Below are 11,728 nucleotides of genomic sequence, written 5' to 3'. Positions count from 1 at the left end.
AACCTGTTCCAGCCGGAGAAACGAAAAGACACAACCCATTCCAACTGGATGGAGAACGAAGAGATCAGACAAAAAATAGAAACCAAACGTCGGAAGAAAGGAGAAAATGAGAAAAGAGAGAGAGTGGTGATTAATTACGTGTGACAGAAGAGAGAGAAAGGGCTGAAGAATGCACTTACAAATGGGGCGTGAAACGAGGGGATAAAATGTTGGGTTTCAAACCCACCGATTTTAAGTTTTACCACCGTCAAACACCGGATGGGCTCCCAACCTAACTTAAGCCCACCATCAAACAACCCCCAAGTCTTTTTTCCTTCATAATCTTTTTGCTCGCAGATTCATAAATCAAAGAGTGCATACCATTTTCTTTAATATCAAAGTCAAAGTTCGGAAAAGAAATCAGAACTAAAGTTTTGATTGAAACTCTCAAAGCAGAAACTTTCTTTCGGTGAAATTGTTGGAAGAAAATTTTGGGCAAATAAACAAAAACCTATTTTAATAAGCATATTTGTAATAGATAATAAAAAAAAGAAAAAGATCTAAATATATCGTCAACTTTTGAATTTTTTCTAATTTTTTATTTCGTCACCTCTTGTTTGTGTACACCTTCTTCTTCTTCTTCCTTTTTTTTTTTCTTTTTTTTCTTTTCTTCGGTTTTTACTTCTTCCCTTTGGTTTTTTCCTTTCTTTCATTTTTTTGGTTTTCTCCTTCTTCCTTTTCTTTTTTATTTTTTCAATTTTCTTTCATTTCCTTCTTCTTTTCTTTCTTTTTTTTTCTTTTTTTTTTTTCTTTCCTTTCTTTGATTTTTGCTTCTTTCATTACCTTTTTTTCTCTGATTTTTGTTTCTTCAATTTCTTTTCTAAATTTTTTTTCATTAATCGATTTTTGCTTCCTTTTTTTTTTTCATAAAAATTATGAGGTTTAGTTTTGTACTCAAGACTTGAAAATACCCAATTCATACGTGTCTTAACATAAAAAAGTCAATCATCAAGTCTGATTATTATAACAAAATATTAAATATAAATAGCAAATAAAAGTTTATGATCAGTGATAGTCATTAATAATTTGTATCATTTATAACTTAATCTTTGATAATTTTTTCATAGTTAATAGTCACTTATAGAAGTCTATAATTGATAGCCAACTTAGTGAATTTAATTAATAAAGTCGAATCTTGAACTAAAATGTAAGTGGAAAGCTTAAAAGTTATGACTAAATAGCATGTTTATTAGTGATAGAAGCTATCAACGATGACATGTTATTTGGTTGTAAAAAAAGAATGATAAAAGTTATCTCTAATGGCATGTTATCAATGATAGAAGCTATCGCTGATAACTACAATGTAAATGCTATCAGGGATATTGGTGATAGAACTGGGGTGATATCCATACATCAATAATATCAATGATATAAAAGTCAATTTCATTTGATGAAAGTCTATCATTGATAGTCACTGCTAAAAGCTATAGGTGGTAGCCACTGATTGAAGCTATCAATGATAACCATAACTATTAGTGATATCCGTATATCAGTGATATGACTTAGGTAAATATCAATGAAATGAATGATATTAATGCTATTGGTTATATGACTTAGGTAAATATTAGAGATAGTCACTTATAAACCTTTTATTGATAGACTTCTATCACTTATAATTTTAAATGTAATCTTTGAAAGATGATAGTTTCCTTTCAAAAGTTGATAACTACTTATAAAAGTCTATTATTAATATCCACTGATAGCCTTAGGTGTTAATATTTCAAGTTTGATTCCCATTGATCAATTGTATCAATGATAACTATTGAAAATTGATAGCAAATTAAAAAGTGATATTTTAAGTGATACTATTTTAATGTTGTATTAGTATTTCTCAAATTGAAAACTATCACTGATAGCAGCTATCACGATAGCAACTAATAGTAGCTATCAGTAGCTATCACTGATAATTGCTATCAGTTGCTATCATTAATAATTGCTATCAGTGATAATTTTTAATTTGAGAAAATCGGAAGAAGAAGCGTGAAATGGTAGGCTGCATGTGGGCTCTTTGGTCATTTACCTATATAGGTATTACTGATATCTGGCACTAATTTTGTAATATATCCCTAATATATTTATCCTTATTCTACATCTTTTATTATTATTTTTTGTTTGATTATTGTTTGTGGAACCAACCTTTTTATTAAATTCAAGGCCCGTTAACAATTTAGAAACAAATAATTGACCAATAAAAAAGATGTCACATATCTTCTGTATGGCCATCTGATCAACACAATAGGACTAATCAAATTCAACTATGACTAAGCATGGACCAATTTGGGCCTAAAATGGAAAAGTGATTTGGATTGAGTAAATAAGGCCCAATGCCTAATCCAATTTTAGGCCCATGGTAAATTAGACTAAAAGAAAATGTTAGGCACAAGCCAACTTTGTCCCTAGTCCAAGTCCAATCTCTTGGCCCATAAGTGATTAGGATCAAACCCATATAAGGTCCCTCGAAAACTCTATAAATAAAAGTCTTGTATTTTCGGGGAGGAGAAGGGATTGGAAGAACTGAAGACTAAAACTCTAACACTCAAAAGAAATTGAAACTCTGAAGATCTGAAGTACATAACTCTCCTAAAACTCTGAAGATTAGAAGGCTAAAGTTCTAAAGCTCTAAAGCTCTAAAAAGTAACTCCCTTAAAGATCTAAATATTGAAGACCTAGAAGAAAAAACGTCTGTTAAGTTCTTAAACACTTTAAAGTTGATGTTCCAAGAAGACATGGAAGAAAATTTTCATTCAATGCTCGAGAGAAAATATCAAGGGATCATATACTAGAGAATGTATTCAAAATATTATAGTAAAATTAATAAAACTCAGAGTCCATTCAACAAATTAAGTTTCTTAATAAATCTTGTTGAACAAAAATAACAATGGAATGAATACATGGATTGGTTTAGAACTTGTGAGAATATTCAGTGTTTTAGGATGTGATCAATTGGTGCAATTACAACAGGGACTTCTAGTAGGTGGTTTCCTTGTTTATGTACCATTAAAGTTGTGCTAAATCTTACGCTCAAAGTTAACTAATCATTTGTCTTTGATTTTGGTTTTTTTTGTCTCCTACAACATATTATTTTCGATGATAATTTGTTACGCAATCTACTTGTTATTTTGTTTATGGAATGATATTGTTAATAAAATGGTACTCATTATTTCATTAATCTTCTTCGTACAAAGTTACTCAAAATAATATTTAATATCTTTTTCAAGTCTTTGTTATGCAAATTTTGAGGAAATGTGACTCCACACAAGTTAGGCGTAGTATGAGTGGGCACATACCAATGATATTTCCAGATGGCTATAAAATCTTTTTAATAAATTAAAGTGTTGCTTGGTAAAACTTAGGTCCCTTTTGATAATAATTTTTTTTATTTTTATTTTTAAAAATTAAGTCGTGTACACTACTTTCACATCTAAATTTCTTTATTTATTATCTACTTTTCATCAATGGTTTAAAAAATTAGGTCAAATTTTGAGAACTAAAAAAATAGCTTTCAAAAAGTTGTTTTTGTTTTTGGAATTTGATTAATAATTCAACCATTGTACTTAAGAAAGATGTAAATCATTGTAAGAAATGTGAATGAAATAAGTTTACTTTTTTTTAAAAAAAAAAACCAAATGGTTGAACGATAACATGGTAAGAAATGTATCCAGTTCATGAAGTTGAGTAAACATCTTTCACACTATTTTAGCATCTCGATTTGGGTAAAGCAATGTAATATTTGATCAACAATTGAAATACTAATATTTTCTTTTTGATATTTATTTTAGTTAGATGACATCAGATAGTTTATTAGAATATAGTTCTATTTTGAATGCTTTTTATATTTAAGACATATAAATTATAGTTTGGAAATATGTGTGTATATATATTGCTAGACAAATCCTAGTCATAAAGTAATCAATATGCCACTAGGACGAATGACAAGAACTAAAGCTAAATGACTTTAAAAATGATTGAATACTTCTCAGCTAAATTTCTAATCCATGGTGAAAAGTTGCAACCTTTTAAGTTTTACGAGATACTTGTTCAACCAAGAGAAATAATGAATCTAAAAAACTAGATTCATCCACATCCTTAATGCATTATGTTCCTATTTATTTTATGTATTTGTATTTATAAAAGTTCATGTATGTTGTTGAAAGAGTGTTGGTTGCACCTAAGTTACATAGATGAAAGGCTATGTCATTTCATTTAGTATAAAAGGTGACGTACTTTAGTCCTTGAACAAAAATTGAATTTGATTGAATATTTCTAATAAAGTTTAATCTCTCTTAAGGTTTATGTTTTCTTTGTATTTTTGTGTTTAGAATGCATATTTAGAACTTTCAATTTAGTTTGATCAATGATATTGTGGAGAGTTCGATATCTTGAAGATAAGAACAAATTGTCCTTTCTTCTTGGTATTTTATAATCTTTTCAAATCAAATCTGTTTAATTTTCTTGGGGTTGTATATCAATTAGTTAATGTGGATTATTCTTATTATCGTTGTGGATTCACCTAAACTAAATGATGTTCTCAAACGTAGTTAAGATATTCTTCAAAACTAGGTTTTTCATTAATTAATAACGTAATTTCTCCTACATTACAATTTACAATACACACAAGCAAAGATAGAAGTAAAACTTGGTAATTTAATGTCATTCCATATACACTGATGAGAAAACTATAAAAGATTCTTAAAAAAAAAAAAAAAAACTATAAAAGACATTCCACACTTGTTTCTATTATTTTTGAATAGACATCCCAATTTTTAAATATGTATTTTTATAGCGGTTATTAAATAACTTTGTTAAATAAGTTTTTCTTTTCAGTATTCTTTAATTTTCCTTTTTACAATATGTAAAGTGGAGAAACGAATTATAGACAGGAGATTATCGAATATACTTATACCATTTGAATTAGGTTTATTTTGACCTCACATTATCTATTTAGTATGTATACATAATATATTAATCATGGATCATATCATTTAATCAGTGCGGTAGAGTCATAAAATAACACAACTGCCTCTGCCACCGCTGCGGCGACGATGTCGTGGCGGTGGAGCTGGAGGCGGTGGCCTTTCAAGTGCGACACGTAGACGATCGTTGAGGACTCGAATTTCTTTGATAGATTATTTTTGAATTTCTTGCATTCTCTGTTCTGCTTCAAGTCTTGCTTGTCTTTCAAACTCCAATTGTTGTTCAAGCTTGGTTTTCACATCTTGCAACTTGACCTCAAACTTGAGATTAGAAAACAAGCCATGAGTCTAGGCTTTTCCTCCATTTTGTTGTACAACTCCGTTCACCATCCCTATCAACTTCTCCACTTGTTCAACTTTCTTTGTTTCATCTGTGGTTTTGTTATTAAAAACCAAGCAGCGATTCTTACTAGCGGCTATGATATCCTTCAATCCCATAGGACATTCACGATCCAAGTAATCTTCCAGTGTTTCTTCGTTATCTTCGAGTTCGTCCCCTCCGGTGAAGAGGACAATGACAAAGTCCACGATTTTTGTTCCGAACAAAGTCTGAAGGGTTCGAACGGTGGCCTCTTCTTCTTTTGAAAATCGAGTCCTCACTAAAAAAAAACTAAGATAACTGCATGAATACCTTGTTTCATTAAATCTACGCTTTTCATGATTTCTCTTGCAATGTATTCTGATCCAACACTTGAATCGAACAATCCTATATATCCCATAATTCAAATGATCATTCAATTTCAACATCAGTAATATATTATGCTATATGATTAAATTAAATTTTGAAATTTCACGAGTTATTTGATCAAGTTACAAGATTTGAGCAATTCAAATAAAAAATTACATGACTCAAATGTGAAATAGAAGCAAATGGAACTTAGATGAGTGTTTTTGGAGCATTAAGGTCATGAATAGAAGTGTTGCAGCAAAAATTTTCGAGATGACAACATCTCAACATTCTTTAGACCTTGATTTATTGTTTTGGACTTTCTTAGCTACTTAATTAAAGTCTCTTTCCATAGGGCAATGACCATTTGTGCATTTATATGTTTAATGCTTTTTATTTTCTAGGTCAGTTAATGTCTATTTTATTGCTTTTAAGTTTATATAGCTTGAGAGATATTTGGATTAGACTAATAATTGTATGATTGACCGTAAATCTTCATACGAGAGTTTTAGATTTTTTTACAGGTTGTTTTAAAGGAGTTTAAATTCGTCGAGTGACTTTAACAATGTGTTTGGAATACATTTTTTAGTATTTAATTTAAAAAATAAATCATTTTGGACAAAATTTGAGTATTTGACAACTATTCAAAATAGTTTTTGAAGTGTATTTTAAACGATTTTTATAAAAAAATATTTAAATATAAATAATTTTTTTTGAAAAATACTTTCTCCTTTAATAATTCAAACGGACCCTAAAAATTTTATAGACTTGTTAGGTTTTATTTCTCAACACGGAAATTGACTGAGCTTGAGAGAACTGAGCAAGTACTATGACTTTCTTGAGTTATGATTGATAACATGTTCAATTAAAGTGACTTAGTTGATGAATTAATGTTCTGTTGCATGAGGTCTTTCCAAAGTATCTTCTCCAATGTTATCTCCGACTTAGATAGGTTTTGGAGTAGATTTAAATTAATTCATTTTCATCTTAAATTGCAAAAATTAGCGTAGCCAATTGACATAATGCTTGTATATAGTAACTATGGTACTTAATCAACTAATAATCCAATCATGAAAAATGATACTCAAACTCAATCCACTATATTAAAACTTGATACCATACACTATATTTAATTTTAGTTCATTCATTTTATAAGTTTAAAAATCAAAATGAACTAAAATTAAAGATACATAAACCAAAATGAACGTCTTAAAACTATAGAAATTAAACGTTCAATTAAGTACTAATTATCAGGAGTGTTGATCACATTTATGACCTTGCCATCTTTTATGATACATGATTGCAACTCAGAAGATCTAGTAATATCAGAAGAACTTGTCCTCGATTTGAATGCTTTTCTTCCAAGAATACTATTTCTAGTTGTACTTTTTCCATTTTCTGTACGACCCATCAATACCAATGTTAGTGGAGAAACAATATGAATTTACAAGGCTTAGTCTTAATCCAATTAGCGTGTATAATAATGCAATTAATCTATTCTCTTTTATACTCATACACCTACTGCCTAAATGCTCGTTTTGATGCGAAATGGGATAAAAAGTTTTGGAAATGTTACCTAAATCCGTACACCAAGTATAAATTCTTAGCTTAACTCAATCCTAAATTGACTTATTTCGTAGACTCGATCAATGTTTAAATTATCAATATCAAACAAAATGTTGCAGCTTCAATTTTATGTAACTTTTGATGGAAATACTGAGAAAATGTAGATATGTATCGACAAATATTTTTAAAAAAATAAAAAATGATATTTCCAAAATATATATTTAAAGTAGTACTACACTGTATATTCTTTTTTTTTTTTTTTTTAAAAAAAAGTTGAAAAAACTTTATTATTTATACAATATTACTATTATTGATATGTTGATGTTTATATTTTAAGTTTCATGATTTTCATTTACGATATAATAAAAATGTTGATTCATTTCTTACATTGGTTATTGGTAACAAGTATTGAGATGTGAGAAACTGGTAATGAGTATTGAGATGTGAATGAAAATTTAATGTGATGTAATCAAATGTCCATATCACTGTTTTAGTGAACTTTTATTTTTTTTTCATCTAACTAGTGGACAAAAGAAAACGAAAAAGAAAAAGAATCTAACTGTAATCGAACAAATACTACATCCAAGTGGAGGGAATAAATTCCTCATAAAGATAAAAAAACGAAAAAAAAGAAAGAAAAATCCCACCATAATCAAACAATTACTAAAGGAATTTCAACTTTATATATCCTTACTTTCCAATGTTCCAGGATTAAGGTTTTATCACCCACTACTCACATATCTTTACTTTCGAGGATCACGTGTAAGACTTTGCAAAATATGTCTTTCTTTTCTTTTAAATAATGGAATCCGTTTAGATTCTAAAGAGAAGTTGGACGAGTAAGTTTAAAATGTTAAGTCTAGAACATTAAGTTGGAGTAACTTGGAGTTAAGATTAACATATATTTGAAGTGCAAGCTTAGGAAGTCAACATTAATAAGTATGTTTTCTAGAGAAAGGTTTAGGATGCTTGAAATGGGTCACTACAACAAATATAACATACGATAGAAAAAACGCTATCATAGAAAAAATGCAATCATAGTCTTTCTACAGCTTCTTCGAAATGCTGACATAGTCCATGTTATCGAAAGTCTCGGTGTTAACGAAAAATGCTATAAATAATCTTTTATAATATTTTTTATAGCAGTTAAAAAACGTTATAAAAGATCTTCTATAACATTTTTTATAACAATGAAGAAACGCTATAAAAGGCTTTCTATAGTATTTTTAAGCATGCTGTCATAGCCCATGTTATTGAAAGTCTCAACATCCATAACACTTTTTAAACGCTATAAAAAATGATATAGAAGACTTTATACTGCATAGTTTTAGTGCTATGATTATTATTTAATAACATTGTTATACTTGTTTCAATGCTTGTTTTATATATGTTCTTATAGCTCTTTTAAATGCTATTGTAGGTTCTTACAACAATTTCTTACCGCTATTTATTATTAATCATAGCTAGAATCATAAGCTTTTATAACTTTAGCGTCACAAATAATTATCTTTGCGTTCTTTCAAATATCATAATTACAAGAAAACTTATTCCACCATATTCGTTTACAACAAAAAAAAAAAAAAAAAAAAAAATACGTATCCAACAATAAAATAAATTTCACGAATAATTTTCAACAAAAGTTGGTTAAAATATAAAATACAAATTATAAAAGTTATTAAGCTGAATAGCATGAGTATTAAATACGTAAAGTATAGCAAGTTGTTAATCCCCACTTAACCAATTTCAAGTGTGATTTGTCGACTACTAGTTCATGACTTTAATTTGAGATTCTATTATGGAGACGAAAATTCCCACAATTTGTGTTCGAATTTTCTTATTACACTGAAATTTTTGTAAACCTACCTTTTCGTTCAAATATAGTTAGTTAAAAGTGAAACAATTTCTACACGAGGGACACAATTTGAAAATTAAAACACAAGGGAAAAATCTAAGAAAACTAGCTAAGTTATAGATAATATAACCTCAATACTTACAAATACATAAAACAAAAAAATGGTGACGAAACTATAATATCAATCAGAAGCTATAAAACGTTTATAAGGTACAAAATAAATTTCTTTTGGGATAAGAAACAACCGCCACTAGTTAAGATAATTTATATAAGGGGACAATTTTAATTTATTCAACAAGTGCTACCAGCCTACCACCACATGTCTAACATAATTTGAAACACCATGGACCTACTTCCTTGACACCCAAACTAAAATGGTAACATCTGGCACCAAAATGAGTCTCGCAAATAAAATAAATTGAAATAAAACTTTTTATTAATGCACTTCATATAAACTCTAAAACATGTCCAGGTAGAACTTGGAAAGACGTCTTTGACACACCCAACTAACCTATTGAAGCGAAAAAATGAATTAACTTGCAATGAAATATTAATTGAAGGAAAAGATCTTATTATCTAAAAATGAAAATGAAAATAAAATAAGTCATCAACCTTAACCTTAGAATAACAAAACTTGCACCAATACTCAAAAACACACTTTAGTAAGAACAACTACAACAAACCAAAGATTCAAAATGAAATTCTTTATATCAAGTTTTCAGAATTTGGGCAATAATATAGTCACCTGATGCGAGACGGTTGGGCACTGAAGCTTACAAGTAAATTAAGTTGACCTGAAAAACGTCTCCTAAAAGTGGATTTCTAAGACCACTATGCTTAAATAACAAATGGCATCAAAGTCCATACACGTGGTTTGTTCAAGTAGAGATAGAAACCTAGTTATCCCATAAAGATTATCAAATTTTATATGCATAGTGCATTAGATTTGCATATGTTGCAAAAACATGTCAAACATGCAGAATAAAAATGTAGTTTCATCCGACCTTTGACTCAAAATCCATTTGCTCTCACATTTTATAATTAAAATAACAAACTTGCACTACAACAAATATCACTTTTAATAGCCTTTTAATATAGGTTTTATATAAAAGGCTATCATAAAGATGGAAAAAAAGTGCGAAAGGAAATTTGTTTGGGTGCGCGATCTTACGTACGAAAAAGATCCATCTATTACATTTTTTTCAGTATCGCCCGTTGCAGACTCCGTCTTCTCCCCTATCTTCTCCTTTTAACTTATCCCTCTGCCTTCTCCCTTGTGATCCTCTTCTTCTCTGGTCATGGTTTAAACACCTTCATGGTCCAACATTCCTATAGATTATCATCTTCTGCCATCTTCTTCTATTTTGTTTGATTTGAGAAACTCCTATGGTCCAACTCCATCATCTTCTTAATGTTCCTAACTTGGTAAATCTCTTGTTCCTTCTTATTTTTTTCTCCTTGTTCCTTTTTATTTTCTTCAATCTACCCTTAAATCCCAATTTTCTATTTAAGACTTTCTTTTTGCCAATGTCTTTTAGGGTTTTACTTCTTCCTTAAGTTGAAATTTTTAATCAAAGAAAAGGGAAGAATACGGCATCAATGGAGGTTATATTTGTGGCGGTGGAAACTGGTATAGTTGTGGTTGTATCTGTGCATTCTTTGTTCTCATTCTAATCTTCATTTCTTTGACACTTTCTAAGTGCTAAACATTCTCGTGTTCTTTTTACTTACATATAATTTCTTCTGTATTAAGTTTTTTTTGTTTCTTCCCATTTTTCTTTCGATCTATCTTTCTCATTGATTTCCTTTCTCTTTACTCTGTAAGTCTCTTTTCATATCTATTTTCTGAAAATATACCATAAAAAGTTCACTGAAAATTAGACATTAGAGCAAAGTAATCTTTGATTTTACATTCTCACCTTCTTGAGAGACATAACATATTTGAAAGTTGTAAGGTGAACACCTTTCATAAACTCTTCTCTTTTATGTAACTCACAAGTTGCAGAAACAATGGTATGGTTACAAAGGCTCCAAACTTAATTTAAGTATAATGCAAAAATTTGAATGTCTTGTGGACTCCTAACCTAGTTAGTAATATGTGAAAGTTTGATTTATCGATGGTTGGAAAGGGAGGGGGGAATGCTATCACTTGAAACTACTTGTTTCATTGTGATTATAGTTATTGCTAGGTTTTTGCTTCTTCCTTTGAATGCCTCTTGTGGACTCTTAAACTAATTAGTAGTATGTGAAAGTTTGAAATGTATCTTTGAATGTCTTGTGGGCTCCTAAACTAGTCAATAATATGTAAAATTTTGATTTATGGAAGGTTTTGTTTGTATTAAGGTTATTTTTTCTTCGTGGGGAAAGGGAGGGAAGGGCGGTTATCACTTGAAGCTACTAATTTTATTGTGGTTATAGTTGTTGTTAAGTTTTGCTTCTTTTTTTTTTTTTTTTTTTGTTTTTAAATGTCTTGTGGACTCTTAAACTAGTTAATAGTATGTGAAAGTTTGAAATGTATTTTTGAATGTTTTGTGGATTCCTAAACTACCTAGTAATAGGCAAAATTTTGATTTATGGAAGGTTGTGTCTATATTAAGGTGGTGGTGGTTTTTCTTTTCTTTTTTTTTTTTT

At 29.3% G+C, this 11,728-nt stretch overlaps 1 long non-coding RNA gene and 1 pseudogene across 1 annotated transcript in view; one reads left to right on the top strand and one right to left on the bottom strand.

Moving 5' to 3' along the window:
• Positions 1 to 5,106: 5,106 nt before the first annotated feature.
• Positions 5,107 to 7,099, bottom strand: LOC120092430 (annotated as a pseudogene).
• A 3,182-nt stretch (positions 7,100 to 10,281) lies between these two features.
• Positions 10,282 to 11,728, top strand: part of LOC120068358 — a 3,016-nt gene continuing 1,569 nt past the window's right edge. The window contains exons 1-2 of the long non-coding RNA XR_005479174.1: positions 10,282 to 10,522; positions 10,636 to 10,727. This is a non-coding gene — a long non-coding RNA (uncharacterized LOC120068358). The remainder of the gene's footprint in view (positions 10,523 to 10,635; positions 10,728 to 11,728) is intronic.

Source organism: Benincasa hispida, chromosome 12, assembly GCF_009727055.1.
Source record: "Benincasa hispida cultivar B227 chromosome 12, ASM972705v1, whole genome shotgun sequence".
NCBI lineage: Eukaryota > Viridiplantae > Streptophyta > Magnoliopsida > Cucurbitales > Cucurbitaceae > Benincasa > Benincasa hispida.
Note: the sequence above shows the minus strand (reverse complement) of the source record. Positions and strands in the feature narration are given on the sequence as shown.